Consider the following 14,767-nt stretch of genomic DNA (forward strand, 5'->3'; position numbering starts at 1 on the left):
AACCCCTAACATCTATAAATAGTTGGCACTATATTAAACAACAATAGAAATAAATGGTAAGAAATCAAAAAATGAAGAATGAACAACTACCCGTTTCATTTTTTGCAACACAAGACCATGGCTAGAACCTCTTGATAGATATTGATAAATGTGGTGATATACACAGTGAGAATCAACACTATTTCAGTTGAGCTAAAAAAATATATCATATTTAGTTTAATATGTTTTTCCTTCTTTTTTGTTTCAAGGATGATCAAGTTACAGGGCAGACTTTTGTAAACAAGTTTATTCTCTTGAAAGGAACACGTTGCATCCCATTACAAGGACCTGCTGGGTGCTGACTAAATCGCAGTTAGAGCGTGTGTGTTGCATCGTTAGTAACCAAGCAATTCGCCAAGTTTCCTATACACACCCGAATCGGACATGACCCAGCTCACAAAAGAATATCTACTATATTAAACCTTAACAGATCCGATTTTTCTCAGAATTTTGATTTACTTTGGTGATTACGCCGTTTGCTGACATGTGTGTTTTGGTACATCCGGTTAATTTCGTGTACACGTATGGGGACATCTTGCTTTTCTTTTTGAGTTTGCCTCTGTCTACTTCGCGATTTGGCGCGTTCGGTCCGTGTGTGCCTAGCCTTTTTCGTTCTGTTACCGTGGATCCGGAATGTCTCCTACCGCTGTTTTTTTTAGAACCGCTTTGACCACCCCTCGATTTTCTCCCCGCACTCCCTCTCTCCCCATTTATCTCCACCGCCTTGAACTCCATCTTTGCCCCAGGGCTGCTGCCCTCCTCCTCGTCCCTGGCCATGTCCGGCGCCACTGCCTCCTCCTTTTCTGTTTCCGCACCACCGCACTGCTCGGCCGCGCCCCTACGTGCTAGAGGCTAGGGTTCATTACGGTGGGCATGGTGACCGCATCCGCCGCGACGGACGATGTCCGGCAGCCGTGCGGGCCGAGTCCGGGCGTGCAGGTGTGCTCCGGATCCAAGAACCCCGGAGAGGATGCCGGTCACGGCTTTCCGAGAGTCGTACGGCAGTTCCGCCGCCGCCGCCGCTGCTCACAGATGATGGCGGGCTGCCGCCGTTTGCGGGAGGGGGGACACGCCCTGAACCAGACGTGCAAGGCAGCGGTGCGGGCCTTCGCCGGAGATCTGTACGGTAAAGTCGTCGGTCCGCTCTGGTGAGGGGTCGACGGCGGCAGGTCGAGCTACGCTGGGACGGGTCTCTTGTGACCTCAGGAGGGTGCTGGGTGGTGAGGCTGGATCTCTCCAATTGAAGCCTCTGCAGCATCATTGCCTCCCTCCGTCGCTCGCTCAACCTCTCCCAGAAAGCGTTGCGCGGCGCGGACCGGCGGTCGTCGGCATGGAGACGGGACAACGAGCAGGGAGCAGCGAGGATGTGAAGCCGGCGTGCGTCCGAGGTGAGCACCGCCGTTGCGTGCCACGCCCCTGCAATTGACAGGAATTTTGGGGGACGGGGTTTGCTTCCATCGACGCGTCTGGCGGCGGGATGGAGGATCTTGCGATGTGGAGTTCGATCTGGGCATGGTCCCCTGCTCCGGTACTCTCCGCAACGGCTCCCGACGCTGCCGTCGGCGACGCAGCAACGAGGTCCGGGGCGAGCGCCACTGTACTACACCTAGCCCCTGTACGCATGTCTTGGAGGCGAACGTGGAAGCGGACAGAGCGCGCCCGCACATGTCCGGAGCAGCGCCACTGTACCCCGCGCCAAGGAGCCACGGGAGGCCGGTGGTGCTGGCGGCGTTGGCTGACCATCTGGCCGGAGCAGCGACTTCTTCATGATCTCGCCGCAGCAGCTATTCGCGGCGGCGCGCCCACTGCAGCACGCCGCCAACTCGGCCATGTAGTTCGACAGGATATGCTAGCGTCCACCTACTTCCGAATCGGGTGTTGCTTTACTGCTAACTCAACTATTCTTTTGGTACGTATACCTCACATCCCTGCATTTATTTCCCTTTTTCTTCGACACATCCTGGAATCTGCTCACTTCACCATTCGTTGGTGATTTTCAGTTGTACATTTTTCATCTACATCTCAGTCCAGCCTTAGTCGCATGTACAAATGCATTGCTATTACTTTTTTTCTTGCTAAATACAGTGATTTGCTCAAACAGATTGGTCAGTACAGAATATAAAGACACAAGCTGATCCCTATCTGATTCTTCACACCAATAGTGCAGAAATATCTGCAAATAAGTAATTACTAGGAAGAGCTGCAGAAATAGCTATGTGAAAAGGCTATGTGTATTTACTGCTCCCTGTCAATCCAGTATACGTCATGCAAAGATTACCATATCAAATAACCTGATTAGCCTTACTGGAACAGAACAGGATGTAGTAATGCAAATGTGAACTAACTTTTTCATGATTTAGAGTATTCTATATAATTTAGCATGCTATGATTGCTTTACCACTACAATATATCTCCTGCACAGGTTAAAAAATATATATCTCCTGCAGATGAGCTCTTGATTATTCTGCCAATTCAGAGTATGTGTATAGATGATTGAATGCGCTCACTGGTATGAAGCCATGTAGCTAAATCTGGTAAATCTCTTTGCATCCTAAACTTGAGAGTTCCTATTGGCTTAAGTGAATACATGCATCCTAAACTGAATACTTGCTTGACTGAGTTAACACGTGCATCTACTGATCTAAATCCTGACTGGCATGACTAAACACATGCAGTTCCTCCAGATTTAGACTTGAGGTAGCCATTTTTTTTTTCTGATTCTTCATCTATTAGTTCCTTTCGTAATAGAGTCCTTCATGTTTTTCCTTCAGATCTAATTGCTGCAACTTTGCTGGCACATAACCCATTTGATGGATTCAAAAAGATGCATGAGTACTTTCTTTTTGATTTTTCAGGGTCCTACTGTGCTGGCATGCACATCAAGTATTTTTCAAAATGGAAAACTTCGAAATGTACACAACTTTCTGTTAGAGGTAGATACTGTAACAATTCAACCAAGTGTGCATAGTCAAATTTAATTAATTGCTTGAGGAATTAAAGTAACCCGTTTATGTATCAAGATGTGTTCCTTCTTTTCGCTCAGATAATCAACTTAAGGCATTCGAGATAGCAAATAGTTCAGTACTATTAAATTATGAATTAATCTTACAGTTTTTCTATTTCGTTACAGATACTCAACAGAATTTGTCTATTGCCTGTTGCTTCTATGGATGTCAATTGCTAGCTACATCAAAAGGTATTGGCTAAGCAAAAAAGTTGAAGGTATTGGCTAAGCAATTTTAAAAGGTTTATCGGTGAGCGGAGGTCTCTCTCTCACACAGAAACGTCTCCCTGTTCGAACTATCAGTTGGTAATTGGAAACAAAAACTCAAAATGGTGAGCTGCATAAATTTCCATCTCTTCATTTGTCTATTCATCAGTACATTGCACTGTCTTGCATTGCACAGGAAACCTCCAATGATATTTTCCCTTTTCCGTTCCACGATTTTTCATGCCAGTACACATACTCTCATGTTTTCTATTTTGCACAGTTCGTTTGAACTCGAGTTTCATATACTGATTCGTAGACATCAGTACATTGCGCTGTGTTGATTGCACAGGGCACCTTCGATGATAATTTTCCTTTTTTGTCCATGATTTGTCATGCCAGTACACCTATGCTCATGTGTTCTATTTTGCACAGTTCATTCGAACTCGAGTTCCATATGTACTGATTTGTAGATATGCCTCACCTTTTAGAACTATAATTTGCATACACTTCATATTAAGGAGCAATGGATGCCCCTCTATCTCAACTACTCCCTGCCGAACAAACACATTTATCATGCCCCTGTATCTCAACTTATTTTACCTCACAATCTTAGTTACCAAGGAATAGTTTTCATGCATTCTAATCCATATGTATGCCTAACCCTTTGAGTTATACTTTGCATGCACTTCTTATTGGCGCTGCAATGGATGATCACACTAAGAAATAGTTTTTATATGTTCTGGAGTATTCCCTTTGTAGACAAAAATAAATAGATGCCCCAGTAACTGAAATTGTCCCTTCATATCGAAAGTATTTGTCATGCCACCACCTTCAAGCTCATGTTTCTAAAATGTACTACGTGTCTACGTATGATTTATTTTACCTAGCAATCCTACTTAGGAATAATTCTCACATACTAATTCATGAATATACATAATCTCTTGGATTACAGTTTGCATACACTTTGTACTAGCTACTATATTATTTATCAGAGTGCATAATGTACATGAATGTTCAGAAAAGCCTTTTTTTATTTTCACGCAGCTAATACTACAATTTTCTTCTTCATCATAGGGAAACATAATGGAAGGACACATACCAGGCAACCGTATAGATCAGTTCAAGGACCCTCTAAAAGAAGTTATATACCATAGAGAGCTTCATCTTTGCAGATGCACGCAAGAAATACAGGACAGCGGATCAACAATATAGATTCAAATTTACTCAGCGCACAAAGGTGAATGAAATTGTCCCGGAGCCTCAAAACATTCCCATGTTTGTATACAATGAGCTTACACTGCCTGTCTTTCACTGTCTTTTTCACTGGATATTACCTTAGGTAGTACACAAAGAACATAGGCTACTTATTACTTCGAATTTTCAGAGGAAAAGCTTAAATAGTATACAATTCCTGGCCTATCTAATCATCTGCAATTCTGCTCACTTAATCAAGCCAGCTCCACCTCTGGGAAAAGAAAGGTAGGCCAAAGCATTGGCTACTACACCCAGCAAGAAGCACATCAACAAAGAGCTCTTCCGACGATAGGTAAACACCAGACTTCCATACAATTTGAAGAGCTGCAACACCGTTGCCAAGATAATGCTAATTTTAGTCTACTTTTCCATTTAGCAGCAAAAGTCAGCCAAAAACGGGCCAGCTTAGCTGAAAAATCCAAGACAGAGAAGGAATGAAGCAGCAAAGACAAAGACTGAGCTACTTGGAAGATTATCCATGTTTAGATGCTCTTTGATATTCTACTAATATAGTGAGTAGTGTTGTCCGCAACAAATTATTACCATTCTCATTTTCAACACAAAATTTGGAAATTTAACTTCAAGATATTTTTAAAATTTAAAATTTTGAATTTCCAGTGTGAAGTTGTCAACAATAACTAAAGAAAACTATCTACTGATATTTTGGGTGCTATATATTCCAGATTATTTGTGCTACTGCTACTGCTATTGTAAAGTCTTGATTCTGAAATCTATATGCCCAAATATCATACATTGGCTTTTCACTCAAATCATGCACCATGCCTAAACACTAATGTTCTATTGAATACAATGATCTTGCTGAACGTGAATGCAGGTTTGTGCTGAGACATTGGTAAAGAAAGCATATGAAGAATGGATGCATGATGTAGGATACGATGGTAAGACATTCCAGAGCTTCAAGCACAATCTGTCACAACCACAAGTGATACAACAACAGCTTCAACAAGTAACCATGCTTCACATGGTCCGGTCAATGCACAGAAACAATTATTCGCAGGAAAAGTTAGCCAAACTTCCACAGGTACTACAAGTGAAGACCTGCTAACCTACGTTCGGTCTCTAGGAATAAACACTTCTATTATACTGTAGTATTAAGTGCCCATCAGGCAAATAATTAAATTACCTTTGTTGTGCTACTATATTCTTTATTATACTTCGTTTCTTTGGACTTCCAACTATTAAGTTTCTGCTAGCCAAGCATGTGTACTTATGTTAGATGGAACATGATTATGTTAGATGGAACATAAGGGAACATATTCCTTCACTGTGGATTATTTGATGTTGTACTGACAATGTCTACACTCATATTAAAAGCATGTACACTCCACCTCTGCCTCACATAAATTGTACAAACCACACATATACATGCACTACGGGGTTTTGTTACCAACTATCTTAAAGCATATTGTTTGAACAACATAAAACTCACTACTTCTATGAATTCAAGAGCGTTTTTATAATCGTAACACAGTTGGCACGGCGTGCCGCCGTGCCCATCCATTGCTAGTAAGGAAAAAAATTGGACAAGCCTCTGGACCTCTCCAGTCTCCTCCCCACCGCTCCCTGAGTAGTTGGCACTTGGCAGCTCTCTCCCCGCCGCTGCCTCTCCCGACCACATCAGGCCACCCTTCCCCTTCGTCCCCATCGCCAGCGCGAGACTTGCACGGCCCTGCTCTTCTCCGCTTGTCCTCATTGAATCTGGTTGCTGAAGTGCCCATGTGGGCGCCCAAGCTCGGCATGCTCGTGGCTGACAGCGGTAGGCGCCAACGTCGACGAACGCGGAGGCGCGAGACTCATCTCCAACAGATCAGCGTCCGCAGCCATCGCACATCGGAGGGCTCCACAGAGCCGGCCTCCTCCTTCCCCGAGACATGCAGATAAATCGGAAAGGGCGCCAAGGAAGCCGGCGAGGACACCCTGCTCCGGCATGTTGGCTGTGTCGCAGGCCTTCCGAGTTGATCGTCGACGCCCTCCTCACCTTATTGGGTAACGGAACTTATCTTCTGCATGAGTCTTAGAACTGAAATCTGGTTTATATTCAAAGCCCACAACCTGAACAACAAATTTACTGGTTTCTAAATTGTTGTTTAATCTTTTGCTAGTTCCAGAAACATATTGGCTTTCTGATAATCTCCACTCTTTTATTTGTTTATTAAGTCTGTACTTCCGCATGTCTTCTTTTGTTGCACAAACTTGTAGGATTCGCCTAGCATGGCATGAACACATCATTCTAAAGGGTAGTTAGGAAATGCAGTGCCAGTTGAAACTTTCTCCTAACGTTATTGGGTCTCATCAAATTAGAAGCATGCTAGTGAGATTAATAGGATTTAATAGGAAAACCAGTAGAAGCACCATGTAAGATTATATATGTTCTAGATCAGAAACGATGTTGTACACATAAAAGAAAATTTGTTCGGGCCCTGAATTTCACTGGTAGGTTGGGGTCGCATCCTTGCATACCCGTTTGCCCACACATAATGCATTGAAGTCATGTATATATCTCTTATATGTTCAATCTATGTTTGTTGGATGATACATGAGGATCTGATGCCTTTCTTGTCCATAAAACTTTCAAAATTACAGATGAAGTTCTTTCTTCCTAAAAAAAACAAGGTGACTATGACATGCTTCATCAGACTAAGGGTCAAATCAGAACAATGGAGTTGGTCAGTGGTGCAATGGCTAGCTGCCAAGGTATAAAGTTTGTTGCTGAGGTATGGTATGTCACATTTGTCCATTAAAATTTAAAATATAATTATACATGATTCTAACCCTAAATCAGTGTACTTTCCTAGAAGGTGTCACACCGAATACAGATACTCAACTTCGTGGGACTTTTTCTGCGGGAGTGTGCAACAAAGGTATTACTGAAATCCTAAATCAGAGTACTTTCCTTGAAGGTGTCACACCATGGTCATCGGTTTTAAGAAACATGTCAAATAGCAAGACCTCATTTTTTTTGAAACTTTATCAGCAGGAGAGGCTCCTACTACTTCATTTTATTAAAAAATGGCTAAAAGCCTTTTACATCATATATACAACACACCCCTGATCGGGGATACAGGTTTTAAGGCACTGGGATGCCCTAAGGGTTCTGGTAAGAAAGATTCTAACTTAGAGGGAGATCTTGGTTAACAGGTCTTTGATTATCCCCTGGTGGCTCTCCTTGGCGCGGCATGTGAGGGTGTTGAGGTCTTGGGAGAGCTGTCTTTGCCATGATCGCATGCTAGGTGCTTCCCCATCGAAGTAAGCCCTGTTCCTCACTTTCCAAATATTCCAAGCACCAAGGATAAGCACCTCAGATGGTTAATTCAAAAAATATTTGGAAGTACCAGTGAGAATCAATACATTTAAACATAAGAAGAACTCGCCAAATTGTGCAGTTTGGCAAGAAGTCCCTCGCCAAATAAATTTAGCACACATGTATGTATTTTATAGAAAATTGAATAGGTCATAAATGAGCGTAACATCAACCTGATCACATATTCAGCTAAGATTTCATAAATACAATGGTGCTATATTATGTTGTAGAAATATAGGGGTTCTCAAGTATGTTTCTAAACTGGTCTCACTAAAGGTTAGACTTAACTTCTATCATTCTTTTTGTTCTTCTCCACATTAACCCATTAACTGATCTGCACAGTGATGACGGAGTGGCCAAAATAAAAAGGAGTGCTAGATAGTAGATAGCATCATGTCATGTTTCTCCGAGCTGCAAAAAAATTAAAAGAAATTTTGTGAGTACGGTCTATCAAAAATCAGAGCACATAATTATATAAGATTCTAGAAAACATTTTGATGAAATCAGAAATAGAAGAATAAATCTTTGTTTCGCTTGGACGAATTACCGAAAAGAAAACCCATAGCATAATTAAAATGAAGCACAATATATTCATGTGGATGACATCCAAAGAAATAATGTGGTGCTTAGTAGGACCAAATAATAGCTATTATCTCTCAAAATAATTAGCTGAATATAATGGCTAAAAAGATAAGAGACCAGAGGTTGGATTATTAAGAAAGCTCAATGGTGGATGCAAGCACCACTCACAACGACAACATAACATTTAAGTAGGTAATGGTACAAGCTTAAGAAACCCTACCATGCATTAGTGATAGAAAGATACAATGTAGCAGCAATTATCGCGACCCTGGGCCAAATAGCAGAAACTATATATAACTTGAATTGATCGAGTGAAGCCTTATCTTATCTATTCTTAAAATATCACCAAAAATACTAAGTCAATATTTTACTGGAAAACTGCCAACACTATTTTACCTTAGTACATAAACAGACCTCCTAAGAATTGATAACTTTGTAGTCCAAAGCATGCGAATGACACAAGAGTAACACCGATGGCCAACTCGTAATCTATAACACAATACTCCTACGCAGAATTGGAATTAGGCTGGAACAAGTAGTATACATATTTAGGCTCAAAACCCAAGTAGTATACATTTAGAGAAACCAAATAAAACACAACATAATGGCAAGAAAAGCATAGATTGCATGTCCTCACCTGAAATGAGTGACTTCAAGATGTCAGTTTGTGGCACTCAATGTTTTCAGTCGCTCTTTGCATGCGGTAGATGATAATAAAATAATTTTAAAAAGGTAGCCCTAACAGTTACAAATAGGAAGGGGCATTACAGAAGCAACGCTGCCTGTCAGCGGGACTACATACTAAAACTCAGATAGATACAGTTACATGCATTTACACTGTTCCGTCCACCCAAACTGCCCAAACTCAAATAGCCACAACACCTGCATTTACATGTAAAAAAGTTATCAAACTTGAATACAAATACTTCTTATCCTGAGCTCGGCAACACATTTTCGAACCAAAATACAAAACCTGAATGCAGATACTTCAAACAATACTAATGATGCATCTACTATATACATAACCATAATAAATAAGTAGAACATTATTTCAAAAATAATATTATCTGAGAATGCACCTATGATGGTTCCTTTGATTGGAGCGGCAATCTCATTACATCCAATATATAGGGGTGAACTTCTCCACCTTGCAACATGTAAATATAGGACACTACAAACAAGAAATATAAAACAAAGTGCATTAGAACAAAAAAAGTACAATTAGCTCAAATAGATGCATATGCGTGAGTTAATACCGAGTTAATACCCCTGCCAGGTAATGCTGGTTGTTTCATGAAAGGGCACACCTTAATCTAAATTAATAATTCCAACGAAAAGAGGTTTTATTGTGCACTGCAGTTAATATAAAAGTAATCCATTCCCGACTAAGCCTTTGAACATGATAGCTTATTCCTGACCAGCGAATAGAAAATAACCTTTCTCTATAGAGCCACAATTTATCCCGAAACATGAAAACCACATATTAGATAGCATGCACACTTCTAAATGTTGCAGAAACTTAAAGTCTGCAAATATAAAAAAATACAATTCAACTCTTATGTGAACATATCGCCAAACAGAACATCAGTTTGTGAAGATTATTAAATGTATTCTTGTGAGTTTTGAGCATGTAAGTGTCTGTAGCATGTAATTGGTAAAATCATTAGCCGACACAAAGGAGCACCTGAACCCAAAAAAACATTAGATACCAACCAATAAGAAATTCTTCCACCAAATACACCTGAACCAGAATGACAAAGGGTAAAATTAGTGGACATGAACCATACCAAATTTTTCTACAGAAATCAGCTAGCAGGGTGGGAAGAGAGGCACGCCTTGGTCATGGCCGGCTGAATCGGCTCGGCTTCAAACCAGCAAGAGAATCATGGGAACCAATCTCGACCACAAAGAAATGTGTTGCAGTTACCTAGATATCATACCGTTTTTTACATAAATCAATCACAAAGAAAAGTGATGCATATATATTTCAGAGTCAATATTGAACACATAAGTACTTTGCAGATATCTAGATATCATACCTTCCTTTTGAACAAACCACCAACAGCACAAAATAAAAGTCAGGCTTCTCCTTGGACATCTAAGTAAAGACATGTACATATACATCAGGTACATGAGAGTTTGGTGCTCTAATTGCAAGAGATGCTGAAAGATATCCATGCACAAATAATTAGAGTTGTAGGCTTGCAATATTTGAAACACATGTAAACTAACCTCAGGAAAACACATTTAGTAGTAGCCTAAGAAAGACAAAACATGCTAAGCACCCAGGCATAACAATTGTCATGAAAACTCATGAAAATACAAGATATGTAGGAATGTTCAAAAGAAAGTGTTCATCTACGGATGCAGCTGAGAGCAGAATTGAACCCAAGAAAGCAACGGAAGACAATTAAACATCTATCATCACAACAAAGGAGTGATGAATAAGATTCTTACTATCAATTTCTGGACATCAGACTTATCAGCCTTCTGAACGATCATCTGAAATGATCAAAGAACTAAATTAAGAGATATGTAGGCAAGTGGAGAATACGTAATGACCTACTGCCAACATCTGCAACTTCAAGTACAAATGTTGCCCAATAATAAATAGGCCACACAAAGCATAATGTTCTGTCATTTTTAGTAGAACTATGTTTACTATCGTATGAATTTAGAACAGCCAGAGGATAATATTGATGCCTCACTACAGTCTAATAATTAGTCATCATGATAATCTAAAGCCTAAATTCTGATTTCCAGGTTAAGACTGGGCAAAGCAAAATGAAACACGGGTACACGAAAAATGGTTCAGTGTAAAAAGGTAAGTATTATATTACTAAGCAGAGCTGCTCCTCATGCATAAGCTTAATTGGATCATTTTTTGATAAAATTTACCTCAAAATATAGAAATAAAATTGGAATAGGATCCATGATACATAGGTATGAAAGAAACCAATGTAAGGAGATCACAATGCCGTCGCGTGTCACCCGCAACCTCCGAAAACCAAATGGGATCATAGCAGCTAGCACCCTGCAAAAACTGAGATGTGAGTTGACTACCTAAAAAACTCGAATCATACAGCAACAGTTATAGCACTAAATCTGTTCGATGTAACTAATTCAATCAGCTGGTAGTTTTTAATTATCAAGCACAGCCATTGGATGCTTAGTTTAAAGTAAACTCATCCTGGAAGCAGTGCATGACCAAGAGACATATTGCTGGATTTTCATATTTCTAGAAGCAATGTTGACCATAGAAATATGGTCCATATTGCTGGATTCCTGAAATAGTGGCCGCGGCATATGATTACGACTTCTTGGAGGATCGCCTAATGGTGAAAATGCAGCATGCACCACACCAACTTAACACCATTAGGAGATTCAGCACCTGGATTTCCAGATCTATATCACATACATACAACAATCCCTGCATACACCCACCATCGTATTAAAATTTAAGGCCAAACAATTTGCTAAATTAGTATATCCGTACCAGACCTAATTATAAGCTAATACATCTGGAAAGTTTAGTAAATCCAACATCTAAATTCATAGTTAAGTGCTCCCATTGAAGCAAACATCATTGAAATCGTAAAATTTTCTTGGCAATAGCAAGACAACCAAGCAAAGCTGCAGGGATCAAGTTTAGGCTCTGCCTCCTCAACATGAGGATGAAGGTGCCGAAAAGAGTGCTGAGGCGATGCGAGATCGACGGGGAGAGGCTCCTCCTGTTGAACAACATTGAAGGTCTCGTCGGCGACGGCGAAACGCCATGGAGGGTTCCAGGATAAAGGGGATCCATGTAAGGGGGAGAGGAGAAAGAGAGGAACCTAATGCTGGTGGTGTGACCAGCCCACCTCTGGCGGCTGGAGCACATGATCCTCCTCGCCATCGCCATTGCCGTCCGCCAGGCCACCTCCGGCGGCTGGTGCACGAGCTTCTCCTCGCAGCAGTCACCACTCCTTCTCCCTCCTAGGCTCACCTCTTCCTCTCGGCTCCTTGGTGGCGCTGGTTCCCTTTGCCTCTCAGTCATGGAGAAGACCGGCGGAGGAGGAGGGGATTGGGGGAGAGGTGGGGCGGGGATTGGGGAGAGACGAGATGGCAGCAGATTGGGGGCGGGCACGGGCGCGAGCGTGGGGCGTGGATCCTCTGCAGTAGTAGTTACTACTGTACCCGTACCGTACCAGTAAAAATCAGCCCTCAAATTTGGCGCCAAGATGATTTTCCCTCTCCGTGTCTCCTTAAATATAGGGAAGTTTTGTTTCTAATTCTGTGTGCAAAGAGAGGCTCGTTGGATTGAATTTAACGGTTGATTTTCACTGGTACTGTACGGGTACAGTAGTAACTACTACTGCAGAGGATCCATGCCCGCGAGCGTGAGGGGGCAGGAGTGGATGGCGGCTAGGGTTTTCTGGTGGGAGCTCGTTTTTATATGGTGAAGTGAAAAAAAATGACGGTCAAGATTTACCATCTGGTAAGATCCAACGGACGCGAGGCTCAAATGGCTGTGAGTTCCCCTATGGGGGGCATCATATATACCTTTAGATTCAGCTTGAGGTGCTTTGAATCAAAGAAACTTCAAACTGGATTGCCACGTGATTTGCAAGTGCCGGTATGCTCGTCGCCAACGCTTCCAAGGCAGGATGGAGGGAAGCGCTGGAATTCCAGGGAATAACGACATGGGCACCAGTGACCCGTGAAGCGACCTCACCAAGGGCAAGGGGCCAGGGAGGAAGAAGCAAATCCTGTACGAAACTCTTCTCTCATCCATGGCATTTGACTGAACTCAACTGAGCTATCTAGCTCACGCCTGAAAATGATTCGACAAAGACTGGCTAATGGATTTACTAGCCATCGCCTTTCTACGCGGTTTACAAAGGTGGTCAACAACTAAAGTGTTTCGGTAGCGAGGTACTCCTATAACCAAGGCATGCTTCATCACAGCACTGAGCGGCGAAGCCAGCGTATGAACAATGAGTGGGCAGAGCGACTAAAAGTCACTGTTTTACTCATATTTCTCCTATTTTATTTAATATAATTTTCTCTACATATGACTTAGATGCAGATAAGCAAGCTTTTGCCAGAAATAATGGATGTACATTTGCATACCCATGTATTGATATCCCTCTGCCCATGACAGCAGTGCTCCTTCTAGCGCAGCTCTTGCCGATCCCTGAAAACTTAACTCCTTATTTAGCCTCTTATCCTAAACTCCTTATAATCTAAGGTGCTAAAGAGTGGTAGTTCCTGTTAGCATGTATAGATTAGTTGTATTTATCTTGTACTCTAATTGTAATTGTACCCTAACTCTTGGCCTTTGGCCCATATAACAGGAACCCCACGTATTACACGTGAGAGGCTTCCCCCAAAACCCTTCTACATGGTATCAGATACGTTTCGATCCTAAACGCTAAAAAGCTGCCGCTGCCGCTCCGTTCCGCTGCCACGATGAGCTCCCCTGGTCACCTCGACGCCACCTCGGGTGCCCTCATCTCCCTCCCTGCCGGCTCCCTTCCCGCCGGTGGTGTGACGCGCAGCAATGCGCCCGTCGTCCTCTCCCTCGACGACGCCAACTACACCAAGTGGACCATCTATATGAAAGCCTCCATCGGTCGTGCCGGTCTCATCGGCCACGTCGACGGCACCACCGCCGCCAACCCCGCCGATCCGACGTGGTCCTCCAACGACTACGCCGTCCTCAACTACTATAAGGGTATTTTACCCTTATCCATTATTTTGGTAACAATGACACCGTGCTAGAGTATTTGGCCTAATATGTTTATAAGGATAATCTCAGGTATTAGGCAAAGAGGCATAAATGGTGTATCAAAGGAACAAGAAGGCTAAAGGAGACCCCCCACTTCAACAACAATCGAAAAGGGGTCTACAACAGAAATCCGGTTTGCCGCCCGGTCAACCGGCCCCCCAACCGGCCAGTCCGGCGTGCGGCTCGGTCGACCGGTCGCCAACCGGGCTCCAAACGAGGACCTAACAGATCCGGTTGCCGACCGGTCAGCCGGCCTACCAACCGGCTGGTCCGGCGTGCGGCCCGGTCAACCGGTCGCTAACCGGGCGTCAACCGGGCGCCAACCGGAGGAGCTCCTGGACGACGCAAAGTGGCTCCGGTCCCTGGCCCGGTCCGACTGGCCTCTGCACCGGACAATCCGGTCAGTGGTCCGGTTGACCGGGTTTGTCGGGAGAAAAGATGAGGTGGCAAGTGACCAACGGCCATATTTCGAAGAACACTATAAATAGGTCTTCTCCTACCTCTCGAGCAGGTTAGGCACTACACTACAAGCTGTTCTTGAGCTCTCTCTCTCATACTCCATTGCTAGAAACACCAAAAGCCTCGCATC

At 42.9% G+C, this 14,767-nt stretch overlaps 3 long non-coding RNA genes across 7 annotated transcripts; 1 reads left to right on the forward strand and 2 right to left on the reverse strand.

Annotated features, from left to right (window-relative positions):
• Positions 1-1,898: 1,898 nt before the first annotated feature.
• Positions 1,899-5,779, forward strand: LOC124648747. 4 transcript variants are annotated; one of them, XR_006986458.1, is made up of 6 exons: positions 1,899-1,948; positions 2,895-2,972; positions 3,262-3,375; positions 4,325-4,487; positions 4,708-4,796; positions 4,884-5,779. It is a non-coding gene; the product is annotated as an uncharacterized LOC124648747 (long non-coding RNA). The 4 variants fall into 4 exon arrangements; XR_006986466.1 differs by lacking the exon at positions 2,895-2,972 and having other exon boundaries at positions 1,913-1,948; XR_006986457.1 differs by lacking the exons at positions 1,899-1,948; positions 2,895-2,972 and having other exon boundaries at positions 2,989-3,375; positions 4,881-5,779.
• A 2,176-nt stretch (positions 5,780-7,955) lies between these two features.
• On the reverse strand, positions 7,956-9,692 carry LOC124679482. 2 transcript variants are annotated; one of them, XR_006994995.1, is made up of 3 exons: positions 9,488-9,692; positions 9,245-9,290; positions 7,956-8,237 (listed from the first exon to the last, which is right to left on the reverse strand). It is a non-coding gene; the product is annotated as an uncharacterized LOC124679482 (long non-coding RNA). The 2 variants fall into 2 exon arrangements; XR_006994993.1 differs by lacking the exon at positions 9,245-9,290.
• A 264-nt stretch (positions 9,693-9,956) lies between these two features.
• Positions 9,957-11,273, reverse strand: LOC124679493. The gene is made up of 3 exons (XR_006994998.1): positions 10,866-11,273; positions 10,448-10,506; positions 9,957-10,335 (listed from the first exon to the last, which is right to left on the reverse strand). It is a non-coding gene; the product is annotated as an uncharacterized LOC124679493 (long non-coding RNA).
• Positions 11,274-14,767: the final 3,494 nt, after the last annotated feature.

Source organism: Lolium rigidum, chromosome 1 (genome assembly GCF_022539505.1).
Source record: "Lolium rigidum isolate FL_2022 chromosome 1, APGP_CSIRO_Lrig_0.1, whole genome shotgun sequence".
In the NCBI taxonomy this organism is placed as follows: Eukaryota; Viridiplantae; Streptophyta; class Magnoliopsida; order Poales; family Poaceae; genus Lolium; species Lolium rigidum.